Source organism: Aquarana catesbeiana, linkage group LG10, assembly GCF_042186555.1.
Source record: "Aquarana catesbeiana isolate 2022-GZ linkage group LG10, ASM4218655v1, whole genome shotgun sequence".
NCBI lineage: Eukaryota > Metazoa > Chordata > Amphibia > Anura > Ranidae > Aquarana > Aquarana catesbeiana.
This window is the reverse complement of record NC_133333.1, coordinates 146,850,761-146,865,122: the sequence shown is the minus strand read 5'-3', so window position 1 is coordinate 146,865,122 and position 14,362 is coordinate 146,850,761. Positions and strand designations below refer to the sequence as shown.

Genomic DNA, 14,362 nt, shown 5'->3' with positions numbered 1-14,362 from the left:
CATCAACATGATGAAACTGATATTAGATTTTTTGGATTGCATCTAGTAGAAAAAAAAACCATTTGAATTGCAAAAAAAGCAGACCCTGTTTTCTGTTCAACAAAAAGTTCTAACTTCATTTGTCAGTTTAAGCAGTGCAGCGATTTGCAAAGATAAACCAAAGTATACCTTGAGGGATATTCTATGTTCAGTACTCACACACCACTTCTAACATCTTGAGTATGCGGACGATAATCCCTTAAATTGTACTCAAAAGTGCCCTCAATGGGTTACCAGGTAAAAAAACAACATTCTAAAAGGATTTCATTCCGCAGCAAATTAATTTAAATTATAATTTAGTTTTCTAAAGAGACAGCATGCCAGCAGAATATCTTACAGAACCTGGACATAGTCTGTAAGATGCTAAATTGAGGCCAATGATTGCAATAAAAACCACATGGATTTCCGTTAAAGGAAAGGTTAAACCTTCCTTTTCTTGTCGGTTCTGGTGTAATGGCATCGTGAGGAAATACTAGTAGTCTGATTTTAACCACGGTATCATTTCAGTGATAAAGGCAGCAGTGCCAGGCTGGGACTAAGAAACAGTCCTGGTAAATAAAACACAACTGCCCAAATTTATGTTAGTAACTAAAGTTTGTACAGATCGATAGAGCTGTGGGGGAGGGGTGATTTACCAAAGAAGTGACGGTTTCATTTAGCGCAGCAAACATGTCTAGTGAGTGCAGTGAATTTTAAACAAAACAGGAACAACTGTGTTTGAAGGAACGTTGATCCTCCAGGCTAAGTGAAGGAAATTACTTCTGTAGTGGTGATTTAGATGGCACTTTTTAGGTAAATGCCACCGAAAATGTTCTTTAGAAGTTGCAGCTGAACTCCAGAGAGATAAAAAGGACACAAATTAAGGCAGCTCTGAATTCATTAATGCATCATTAAATGCATTTTTCCGTATAACTAATGATAAAGCAGAACTCCAGCTAAAACAATAAGATAAAATGAAGAGCCCAATAAAAGATAAAATGACAAAATCAGCTTTTTGTTTGCAATATTCACTTTCAATCTGAAGATCTCCTTTTGCATCTACAGGTCGATGTTTCCAGTCTGATGGTCAGCATCATTCAACCCACTTTCTCTGAGCGAAAAGTTGTCCTGGACCCAACCTGGGACTGGACAGTTAGGCTGGGTTCTCACTAGTGCGAATCGGTTTTAGGCTTCGCCACATCCAATTCGCATGTCAGGAGATTGTGACCGGCTCTTTATGGAGCTGGTTCACACCTCTCCGGAGCAGCTCCAGTGCAAATTGCACAGGAGCCCTGTGCCTCTTTTGGTCCATTACAGGTCCAAAAATTCAGCTGAAATGGGACCTAAAATATTGAATGGGGACGCAACGGAATCCTGCTGTGAGCGTGCTGCAGTGTAAACCCAGCCTAAAGGAGAAGCAGTTGAGTGATGAGCTCATCTCAGCACATGAACTGATTGGCTCCTCGCATTGCTGCTTTCAGTAACACTCCAGCCCTGCTGTACAGGGGCCCAAGACGCTAATCCCAGGTCAAACTTAGGTACTGCTTGTATTTAAAGTGGTTTTAAAGGTTCCCTTTTTTCTTTAAAATAATGAACACATCATACTTACCTGCTCTGTGCAATGGTTTTGTACAGAGCAGCCCCAATCACCCTCTTCTCAGGTCCACAGCTGACACTTCTAGCCCCTCCCCCTTGCCAAGCGCCCCCAAAGCAAGCTGCTTGCTCTGAGGGCACTGATGCCTTTTTAGGACACACAAACTGTGGCTCAGTCCTGTCACCCCAGCTCCCTTCTCACTGGATGTGATTGACAGTAGCAGGAGCCAATGAGGAGAGAGAGGCCCGGGAGACTCACTGCTCTTGTGTACATCACTGGATCAGGCTCAGGGGAGCTGCAGACTGAAGGTTTTTTACCTTCATACATAGATAGCATGAAGGTTAAAAACCTTCACCTTCTACAATCAAATTAAAAATAACATTGAGGCTGGATTCACACTGATTTGAATTGAATGCAGATTTCTCCGCATCCAATTCGCATGAAGGTGAGTGTGACCATCTCTCAATAGGCCTGGTTCACACATGTCCAGGGCAGCTGTGGAGCGCACAGCAGAAAGGTCCTGTGCAACTTTGGCTCTGTTTCAGGTCCGAATTCAGGCAAAAATTTGGACCTGATTCGCCCCTGAAATGGAGAACAGGGACGCACCGGACCCCAGCCGCGAGCCACTCCAAGGATTTACATCCTTTCATTTTTGCTTGATGCATTTTCCATGCAAAGTCAAAGAAACACATCTCAATGCAAGCATCAAAATGCCCTTCAGTATGTGCCATGATGCACATTGATACATCATAAACCATGTTGTGCAGTGATGTGAGTTATGATGTGCATTGACACCCAATACACTGCACTGCAGAGCATGTTAAAACAAAGCACACAACACATACAAGGAGCATATATGTACATTTTGAAGCACTTCCATTGTTTTCAATTAAAAAGGTTATGTATTTATCCAGCTTTAATGACATATTGATAATAACAGAGCTTCATTTTTTCTTTGTATCTGTCAGCACCTGAATTTACATTGGTATGAGCCTCTTGCAACCCCTTAAACAGCAGCACTGGCAGAGTGAATGGTATATCGGATGTGCTGCATTTGCATATTCTAACAAGAAGCATGCTGTTAGGAAGAGAGAGGAAAGGGATAACCTCAACAGCCTGCTGCTGGTTTTTCACTCACCACTTAGCAGGCTAGGAATAGAGAGGACACAGTAGAACAGTATCCTTTCACTGTAAGTGGTGTCTGATGGCTATTAGCTCTGTGTCTCCTCTCCTCGCGTCTCCTCCCCCCTCCTCCCGGCAGCTAGTGTAGCTTCTCCTTTCAGCCAATCAGGAAACAGGTCTCAGACCTGCTTCCTGTTTGGTTGGGAGGAGAATTAGTGTGACACTAGCGAATATTCAGTGCTCTGCGCCCCAAACTCACCCTATTTTGAAGCCTATTAGAGCCTCTGGCTCTAACCATGTGCTTCAAACCCCGCCCTCATTGAAATCCATGCATCCGGCGCCCTGCATGTAGGTTAGGTGCCTGGAGTTTCAGCTTTACATAGTACTTTTGCTGGCTGTTTGGAACGTTCAAAATGATAGGGCCAGATGGATTTCTATTTAGAAATGGTAAAGAATGCCCTACTAGGGGGCTGCCTGCAGCCAGGACCATTTGTAGACACAGGGGTTGATTTACTAAAACTGGAGAGTGAAAAATCGGGTGCAGCTCCGTATGGAAACCAATCCGCTTTCATTTTTTTTTGTCAAAGCTTAACTGAACAAGCTGATGTTAGAAGCTGATTGGCTACTATGCACCATATTCTTCTCTAGATTTAGTAAATCAACCCCTTTGTACTGCTCTATGCATAACTGAATAGAGATGCTCCAATATACAAATTCCATCCCTTGTGTTATGTCATTATTTTAGTAAACTGTTTACTAGAATGCAATATTGTAGGCCCAATATGAGAGTCTGCTTTATGAGCTGAATACCAGCAAACAAGAGTAAGGAGATGAAGGGGTTGATTTACAAAAGGCACATAGGTAGTCTTAGCAAGCTTGGTGAATAAGGTGAAGCTCTGCTGACATTCTTTATTAAATTATGGTGTCCATTTATGATGCAGTGAAAAAATTTCACTGCTTCCGTTGGAGGAGTGAAGTGATCTAAAAATGCTTCAAACAGTGGAGTACGGCCCCTGATACTGGAATCTTGTGAGACTTTACGGGATTACAATACCAGAAATTCACTGAAACACAGAGATGTCTGTTTATTAGGCAGTGATAAATTATCACTGCTAGGTACACAGACAGACTGCGTGGTTAATGCTAATAAAATAAATAGTCCCCCTACATAATACATATATAAATACACACACGTTATATATATATATATATATATATATATATATACACACATATATATACATACTCACAATATATATATATACATACACACACACACACACTGTATGTCATATACACATAAATATAAGAGGGGGACATGGTTACTGTCTTGGGGGTCTGTTAACCCCACAAGGTAGAAGTTAATAATCTTCCTTCTTCCCCCTCAGACCCCCCCCCCCCCCCGGGATTCCCTTCACTCCTCGATCCTCCACCTCTGAGCTGGTGAATTGGGGAGTGTGAATTCTGACACAGATCATCAGTGAATTGCTGAGATCGCAGCTTCATCAACTGGCCATTTCTGTGTCAGTCAATGAGGATTCTCAGTGTGCGGAGATCCTCCTCAGAGAACATGCTCAAACATGTTCTGCCCCGATTATCTCTGTTTCATAAACCGTTTATGGACTGTGATCAGTGGCAATCCTTGGGATCACCGCTGTTTCACCACTGCTTCATAAACAGACACCTATGTGTAAGCAAAACTAGTTTTTTTATTTATCTTGAATGTGATTGGGCATGCTTTAGAAAGTAAATTTTCACCACATTCACCAATCTGAAGGAAAATTCTCTTGCAAAGTGAACAGCCTGTTTGCCTGCACATCAAACGCAGGTCAGAAAAACACGATTGACTTTAAGAGAGCAGTACTCATGGCAGCTTAGAGGCAGCAACTGGCATGCTTTGCATTGCACAGAAAATCCTATGAAGTCTCACTTTCAGATCGTTCTACTACTGGGTATTCTTCCCAGTCACAATTGCAGACTGACAGCGGTGAGAGCCGGCGGTGCGGAGGACGTTCTATGTGGACAACTTTAGCCCAGATGCCTGCATGCTTAGATGTGCCTCTTTTAATCATCAACTGTGTGAGTTTCTAAATGTTGTACCTTAAATGTAACCATATCACTACACTTAGAGGCGCCTCTCTTCTCTTTTATACTCTGTAGCTTCTGCTGGATTTTGCTTCTAATCCCCTTGTGGAGGCTTCCATTTGTGAATGGACATTTTATGGTTACAAATTGCTATAATTTAAACTATAAACTGGAGGACTTATGAATAAATGGTTGTGGAACTAATCATCTAAGTTTCCATTATTTCTTATGGGGAAATTCGCTTTGATAGACGAGTGCTTTGGATTACAAGCATGTTTCTAAAACTAATTATGCTCGCAATCCAAGGTTTTACTCTCTTTCAGTTTTTGGCAAATGCTGCAGTTAAAACACCTTACAATTTCTTAGCCTCCTAGGGGACTCTATTAGTGAAATCTCTGAACTTGAGTTCCTTGGTCTTCACATCTGCTGTGGCCTACTCTCCCTTGTTAAATATGTTATTAATATTATAGTAATATGAATGCAACCAGAGATGCTGGAATATGCAAAAGTGGGCAGGGACACCCAAAACTACTAAGTGCATAGGAGAGATCCCATTGTAAGAATATCCCAAACATAAGAGAAGCTAAGGAGAAAGTCAAACTATAAGGCCCGACTATTACTATAACATTTTTGGGTTAATTCTTGTTGTTACTGATGATAAGGTATACCATACAATCTTACTATGCCTTACTATAACATTAAAGCCTAAGTTTAATCAAAATTTAAAAAAATAAAAAATAAATAAATACTATGAATGTGATGTGTCCCTTGTGCTGTTTACTCCTGCTTTAGTTTCTTCATTTGATGCCCCCTATGCTTGCCGCCATAATATTCTGCTGTGGTGGGGGTGGGGGGGGGGGGTTAAGAGAGCTGAGGTACTTGCCATATGTACTTGTCAAAAGTGCTAACTATTCCTGTAACTTCTCCCCCTTTCCTCTATTCATAGAAGCTGTACTATAGCTTCTATGAATGAAAACGGTTCTATGACTGGAGGATGGGCAGAATGATGACAGGACCCCCTACTCTATTCATAGATCATTTTTCATTCAAAGAAGCTGTTGTTACAACCTCTATGAATGGAGGAGGGGGGCAGAATATTAAAGGTTTCCTCGGCTCTATTAGTCCCCACTGCACTGAAAGACTACTGCGGTGGCTTGGGGGGGAAGCGATCAGAGGAGGAAGACTTGAACAAAAGCAGGGGCAATGTCTAGATCAGTGGTTGTCAACCTATGAGCTAAAGGGGCCTCAAATGTGGCATCACTAATGGTCAGCACATAATGTTCAATATATGTAATGTTTGAGAGAACTGTCAGAAAGTGTAGACCTAACAAAGGAAATGAGAGTCAGATTGTGGACATGCTACATTTTTGGCTGATCATATGTTGCAGAAGACAATACAAATCTTGGGAAATGTTACACGGGGCTAATAGAGATCAATTCTATTAGCCTAATCAATGTTCCCACTACAGACTGCTGAGATCCATGGGTCGCACATGATATACCAAAGGGCAGCATTTGGCCCTCAGCCGCAGGTTGCGCACCAGAGGTCTTGATGCTGACACTAGACTACCAGTTCTGATCCAAAAGGGGACATTTTGATGCCAAGCATTTCATAGCATTATCCCTGCTGTTATATGTACAATAAGCTGGCAATGGGCTTCTCATAGTAGAATAGTTAGTACTGGTAATGTGAAGCACCAAGGTGAGGGAATCAGATTCCACCAGGGTCATTATTCGTCATGTTTGTTTGAGTTCCTTTGAGCTGTTTGGCCACCAGAGCGTTTCATAGTGTATATTGCTCAGTAGCATTTCTCACTAGCTACATCATTTTGGAGTGAAAGTCAATGGAGTGAAATAATTAAGGGGGTAGAACATGATCAGGGGCGGCACAGTGGTGCAGTGGATAGCACTCTCGCCTAGCAGTAAGAAGGGTCGCTGGTTCAAATCCCGACCACGACACTACCTGCCTGGAGTTTGCATGTTCTCCCTGTGTCTGCGTGGGTTTCCTCCGGGTACTCCGGTTTCCTCCCACACTCCAAAGACATGCTGGTAGGTTAATTGGATCCTGTCTAAATTGGCCCTAGTATAGGTATGAATGTGAGTTAGGGACCTTAGATTGTAAGCTCCTTGAGGGTATAGGGACTGATGTGAATGTATAATATATATATATGTAAAGCGCTGCGTAAATTGACGGCGCTATATAAGTACCTGAAATAAATAAATAAAATAATGATTACTTTCTAAAGTGAAAAACTGAAGCAATTTTTACCTAAAATACCCAATCATGTGAAAGAGAAATTTAAAAAAGGTGTTAGCTTGCTGGATACTTGAAATGCAGCTTTAGATTTGCTTAGAAAGTAAAAAACTCCACCCCTTAGGAAATTAACCCCAGTGCTTAGATACTGGCAGATAGAAGGATTTGTTCTATTAAAGGAAACATGTACTGAAATAAAAATGGGGGCTACCATTTGTGACTTGCTACGGAAAATGCTGCATTTTTGTTACCAACTATAAAGTTTTCTTAGTCAATGACCCAGAACAAACATGCAGCAAACAAAGTCAAGTCATCTATCTTAATTTGCATACATGTTCTAAGCCAGGAGTTCAGAAAGTATCAACGCCTTCGGATCAACATGATACCTGGTCAAGTAGCTTTTATAGAATAATAAAATAATTCAGCAGTGGTAACCTGCACATCTTCCCAGTGCATGTTTCCTTTAAAAATAAAAAGCAAACGTAAAAAGCTTCCATCCTTATTATTCCAGGTTCCTTTCCACAATCCAAAAGCATGTTGGTTATTTGGCTTCTGATTAATCTATCCATGACTAATGACACTAGTCTGGCCAAGGACTGATGTCAGTGACCTCTGTGACGTCAGTGACCTCTGAAATGCATGTTGATATAACGTGTTAGAGCTGTGTTGCCATAAATAATGTAATAGCTGCTGAAAAAAATCAAATGAATTATCCCTCTCCCAGAGAAAGCACAAGGAATGCATGAAAGGCTTTATTCATCAAGCTCTAAAGAAAGAGTTTTCTGCCATAATGAATATAGTTTTAGCCATATGACTGTTAGTTCCAGCTCTCATTGGTTCTTGCTGCTGAAAATGATGGTTGTCATAGCAAATAATGATCATTAGAGCCTGAGGTCTGAAAGCCATCAAACAACATGTACTGTATGCATTTGTGTTTATTTTTACAGTTGCCTTTAATTACTATTAAATTGCTCAAAACTGAACAGTAGAACAACTTTATGTATTGAATAATAAACTAGTTAGCCTAAAGGGAATAACCATGAGCATAGGGATGGTCCACACAGCCAGTAGAATTGTTTTCTAATATCTGTAAGCTTGTAAGCATGAAGTCAATGTGTTCATTTGAATTTCAGCTGGCAACCTACTGTAGCACTGGCTATGCTCCATCCTGGGTTCCCTGAGGTTTCTAGGGGTTCCTTGCACAGTATGCAATGGTGAATTGATCCCTGACCACAATGACCACCAATGCAAGGGGGCACTTATATACCGACCAATAATGTTAGGGGAGACTTTTAATTCTGCTATTATTCTTTTAATTGCAAGATTATTACTAAACATGTTCCTGTACAAAGTAGGAGAGTCAAAAAAGGATGAGGGTGTCAAACATATCAGATATGGCATATTATTTATTCTTATATTTAAAGTGTTCTACAATTTACTGTTGATCCTAGTGTACTGAAAACTGTACACATAATTATTTTAAGCAGGGCTTCCCCGAGACATTCAAATATTTCAAGAGCTCTTCTGGGGTAAACAGGTTGAGGAAGGCTGTGTTAGGTCCACCACACTATGTAGTTGAAGTTTAAAGTCTTTGTAAATAATAATTGAAAAAAAAATGCCCATATCCTCAGATTCAATATAAACATTCATTGCCTAAACTGGAAGCCCTCATTGGAAGATGGGTTTGGTCCTCATTTGGGCTCAGATCATTTCCTATGTACCAGCTCACTTCATTCACTTTTGCACCTAGTTAAGAGAAAGTTTTTTTTTTAGTGTGTTAAGCTGGATACACACTATACAATTCTCTGTAGATTTTTTCCTTTAGATTTATCAAAACCATATAATATAAGGTCAAACCTTAAGAGTTTCAATGTGTATGCATCAGGCAGGCCTTTGCACTACATGGTTTTGGTAAATCTGAAGACAAAAATCTGCAGAAAATCTAATAGTGTGTATGGGGCCTTAAGGTCCGTACACACGATCAGAAAATCTGAAGGTAAATTTTGTCCGATGAACGATCTGTTGATTTTCTGATCGTTAGTATGCTGCTTTTGACAGCCGATTACGAATTTTCGGCAGGCAAAAACTGGATTGAAAATTTTTGTCTGATGTGACCAAAACGTCCAATTTTCTTTTCATTAGTACGGTTTTCTGACAAAAAAAATCTGAAGAGCAAGACTAGGCATGCTCAGAAATGAAAGAACACATACAAAACAATTCAACACATTACGTAACTCCTGATGTTGAATTTTGTCATCAGAAAATTTTCTGATGGTGAGTACCCTCTTCACTTTCGATTTGGGACTAGCATCAAACAAAAAACTGATGAAAATTCGTCCAATAATCTGATCGTGTTTACAATCCTTAAGGCCCCTTTCACACTGGGGCGGTTTGCAGGCGGTATTGCGCTAAAAATACCGCCTGCAAACCGCCCCTAAACAGCCTCCGCTGTTTGTTCAGTGTGAAAGCCCGAGGGCTTTCACACTGAAGCGGTGCGCTGGCAGGACGGTAAAAAAGGTCCTGCCAACCACCTCTTTGGAGCGGTGAAGGAGCGGTGTATTCACCGCTCCTAAACCGCTCCTGCCCATTGAAATCAATGGGACAGCACGGCTATACTGCGGAAATACCGCGGCTATAGCCGCGCTGTACGAGCGGATTTAACCCTTTTTCAGCTGCCAGCGGGGGTTAAAACTGCACCGCTAGCGGCCGAATACAGCCGCAAAAACGACGGTAAAACAGCGCTAAAAATAGCGCTGTTTTACCGCAGACGCCCCCACCGCCCCAGTGTGAAAGGGGCCTTAGTGTCAAACAAAGACACCAGTCCATGTTTAGCCTATTCACTGTTACTTTTACAATTAACCTTTCCTGGGTCAAAAGCATTCTTCAGACAATTAGGCATCATTACTGAATTGTAAAATATCTCAAAATTGTGAATCACTGATAATTACAAATTGAATTCAATCTCTAGATAAGAATGCTTGACAGTTTTCTTTTAATTGTTGTCAAAATTGACAAAAGACGTACATGGCTATCGATAGCCTTACATTCTTACTACTAACAGTCAGCATTCAGGATCATATGAATAATCTATGTGGTGCCAACGAAGGCATTTAGTACTTATTTCACTAAAGACACTTTCATAGCCACCGTGCAGCCACTGTGTAGTAAATGCACCTCAGAGTAACTGCTTGCTACAAAGAGGGAAATTTTCTTCAAACCTTCATTTCAGAGTGGTAAAAATTCTGGTTCACAGCTGGCAAGTAGTGTAAGATCAACAATTTCAGTGGTTCTATTTGCAAATAATTCTAGAATGTCTGTTTAATGGATTTGGTAGCCAAAATAAGCATCAACACCTCTCAGTGCCAACAATTAGTGCATTGACTCTGTTCTAAACTAGTTTTTATTTGCTTACTTGGGAAGACTTTATTCCTTCTCCTTTTTAGTGTGTTTTAATGCTCTGTGTTCTCCTTTTGGTGTCTCTCACATGAACACTACTTTTGATGAGCTAATATTCCCTGCAGACTCATGAGTCCTATCTATGGTGTAGAGAGAGATTTTTGTGTGCACTCAATTAACCTGTTGTGTACTCAGGAGAGAACAAAGCCAGGCAGAGTGATGGTTTATGTAACTCTTGGGTGTCTAATGGGTTGATTACATCTATCTCTTAAATCTCAGAAGAAGGAAAAAAAACTTATTAGAGCATTTTAATACTGCATATAGACATCATAAAAGTGTGCCCAGATATAAGGACAATAAACCCAGCAGGACTGGTAGGAGACATGAAGGGTTCGAGTAAGTTAAAAATCCTTTTCATTTCTGCCTTTTCTTTATCAAACAGATAATAGGCTACTGCTAAGAGGGAGGTTCTGCAATAGCGATTAGTAAGACTATTAAAAAGGGCACATTGCAAGGCATATAACCTATGGCATATAACCTATAGTAACTAGTCATAACCATTTTCTCTCTCTGGTGTGGCTGCATAACAGTGGTCTTATTGGTTGCAAGTGGCTTCTACGCTTTGCCCATATTCATCATAACTCTTTGTATTATCTAATTCAATAAACTTTTTTTTACCAAAACTAGTGCCCAGCAGACAATATATAGATGTATTATTACAAAGGCCAGGTGTAACAAAACCTTAGCCCTCTTATCAAATTGTCTTGTAGAAAAGTACAGTTTTTTTTTTTTTTTAATTTATAAAGTGTGCCATTCCTCCATAAAAACCAACAAAACATACTTTTCAAATAACATGAAGAACATTTCACGTTTCCACATATGTAAAATTACATGTGGAGGGAATGAACTTTGATTTTGTGATATGTAGTTTCATCTGTAATATGCAGGTGGCGCTGTAGAGTGAGATCAGGAAGTAGGAAGGTATTGCATCCTATCAGGGCAGAATAGATAGTGGAGTCTCATTGCATTATAAAATAGCAAAGTTTTTTACACCAATACATTGATTAATAGTTAAAAAGGTAAATTAAGGAATGGCCGTTCCTGGCAAGAACAAGGTTGTGGAGTGTGTGTATTAGTTACCTGATGAGGAGGTCAGAGCTATAAAGTATTGATGGACTGTGCAGCGCAGATGTGAAATAAAAGGTCTCTTTATTTATTTTTTTGGCCCAGGCAGTATTCTTTAGGCATGTATGCATATATCCCTGTCCTGATCTTATATTAAATGAGATTCCATAATTCATCATAGTGTGACAAATCCAAGCTTTCACTCTGGAACTTTTGATAATTATTTTTTACTTTAAAACCATTTTTTCTGCAATGTCCTTGCCAACAGTCATATAACATATTCAATCCACCACAAAAAAAAAAAAAAAAAAAAAAAAAAAAACAATAAAACTGCATCTGTTTATGTTGGGGGATCAAAATCTATTAACAACAGAGAACAGGTTAATCGGATAAGGACAGACAGAGTTTTACTGGTACAGTTAACCACTTGCCTGCCATACAGCCAACAATACTGCTTGCAGCTTGACCCTACCAGTCAGTGCTGGAGAGAATGCAGAAGTCTGCATGATTACATTAGATTAAATGTGCTTCAAACCAGCTCTCCTGCTAGATAGTAGAAAAGGAAAAAAAAGAAAACCAATGTGTTCTTTCCCCATGAAGGATTATACCAGAGGCTGGTACACATCCTAAGGCATACCAATGTGTGGACATTACTATTTGAGCTATTTTTTATATAACATTCTTGGCTATGAGTTCCCTTTTTTAACCCCCCCTTTTTCCCCTTGCCTTACATGGCCATCAGCAAAATAAGCCAAGAAGCAAGGGCAATTAAATAAAGAAGAAACAGCTTTTCAAATGGAAATTGATAAGCCTTCCAGAGCCAATAGCCCATGAAACGTGGAGAAAAAAGGCTGTAATGCAGAGGAACTGATATAAACACGATCTCAGTAGCATACACAAATAGACACACATATGCAGTGATCCCTGCCAACCACTGTAGCCACTTAACTTGTGGCTCAGTAAACATTTGTGAAAAAAGATTCAAATGTCCAACATCGAACCTTGTTAGCACATATACAGAAGCCACTGTGACATAGTGCATATCATTACCCAGAATCCCAAATTTTACAGACACTCTGGACTGGGGCAAGCATCAGCTTCATCCCCCCCCCCCCCCACCATAGGCAAAAGTCAAAAGAGATTTGTGTTTAATCTGTCCATGAAATATTTATTTTCTAAAAGGTGAAAGCCTACACCATGTTCATTTTTACAGGAATGCCCTTGAAAGAAAATTGTCTTTGCTAATTCAAGAGGATCATCCTTAAACACTTTCCAAAAGTCAACATTTTTAAGGTAAGAAAATTTGCGTGAGTTTTTGTTTCAATGAACTTTGACAGAATGTGATTTTAGAATGGATTGCTGATCTGACCTTCTAAATATGATCAGGAGTTTTTAGCGACGTCTGTCTCGCCTCCCACCTTCAGCTCCTGCAATTGAAGAAGATGGACTATAAAAGTAAAGATTGGATCTAACTTACCTTCTCATTGCACCGTTCCCAAAACCGGTAGCGACAGAGGCAGCTGGTGGAGAGCTAGGACCTGCCAGAACAGCCAAAGCTTCTCTTAGTACATCCCTGTGTCAGTTCCATTGATGTCACGCAGTGACAGGCAGAAACACAAAATGAACACAAGAGAAAAATCAGAACACGCTTATGCACCAAGCTTAAAAGAAAAAAAAAAAATCTGTCCCCCTTCCCAGAATATAGTGCTCCAAAATCAAGGCGGGGGTGGTCTTCTTTTCCTGATAAGCAGCTAGAGGTTATATTTTACACTCCCCTTTTTTTTTTTCCCCCATCATCTGCCTTGCTCAGAGTTTGCATCCAATCTTGCTTCTTCTTTTCTGCACCTTCCAAGGTTGTTCATAATCTATCAAGGCAAACGCAGCCCGTTACACATGTTGCATGCAAAGTTGGGGAGATGTAAAGAATAACCTTTGATTTGTTTTTCTCCTTTGAGGATAAAAGATTTCACTTGGGGAGGGAGAAGAAATATGAATGATGAAAAAAGGAACAAGCCTTTTATTTCTGGTACAAGTCTTCTGTGGTGTCATGGGCTGTTCAGATTTAGACCTGAGCCAACGTTTATTCTGAACAGGTCTACACCTTGCCAGTTTGCAGAGCCTGAGCTTCTGGATGGAAGATGTGAGCAATTTAAATGTCCCTTGTCATTCTCCTGCTTCCTCTCTCTTCTTCTACTCACTCTCTCCTCCTCTTCTCCTTGTTAGAGATGCATGTCCGTGCTAAACTGATGTTTTTTTTTTTTTTCCTCCCTCTTTCACACAGATGCATGCACTCAGATACAGACAGAGCTGGAGAGAAGCAGGGTGAGATACGCACTCTCACACACAAGCGCACACACACACACGGAATGCGAGAGAGGCAGGAGCACACACACAGGGACATTAACATTCAGAACCGATAGCACCTCATAGCACGGCATAGGGAACAATTTAAAGAGATAAGTCGGACACTGCTGCTAACCAGTCTTTCCCCCCGCTACACAAGCCTTGAACAGTACTGATTTCCAAAGCTTAGAGGGGATGCAGAGGGGCTTGTGACATTTCTGTCAATGATTTCATCTTGACAAGGATAAAATGACATCTGCAAGCGGCTAATCAGACAGGAAGACGGCAGATATATCAGAGCTAAGCAAAACAATTACACCTCATAAGTGATGCATGGTATTTGAGGTTTCAGCTGCTATAGCGCAAAGATGCCCGAGTATCATCTAAATCCAGTAAACTGATGTGACATCAAAAGGGGACAATCA

General features: G+C 40.4%; 1 protein-coding gene across 2 annotated transcripts in view; it reads right to left on the bottom strand.

The window, feature by feature from the left end:
* Window positions 1-14,051, bottom strand: part of GRIN2D (glutamate ionotropic receptor NMDA type subunit 2D) — a 1,662,686-nt gene extending 1,648,635 nt beyond the window's left edge. Inside the window, exon 1 of one of the 2 annotated variants that reach the window (XM_073602755.1) lies at window positions 13,072-14,051. The gene's annotated coding sequence lies outside the window, so the exon portion shown is untranslated. The remainder of the gene's footprint in view (window positions 1-13,071) is intronic. The other variant, XM_073602756.1, reaches the window with a different exon arrangement.
* Between the last annotated feature and the right edge of the window lie 311 nt (window positions 14,052-14,362).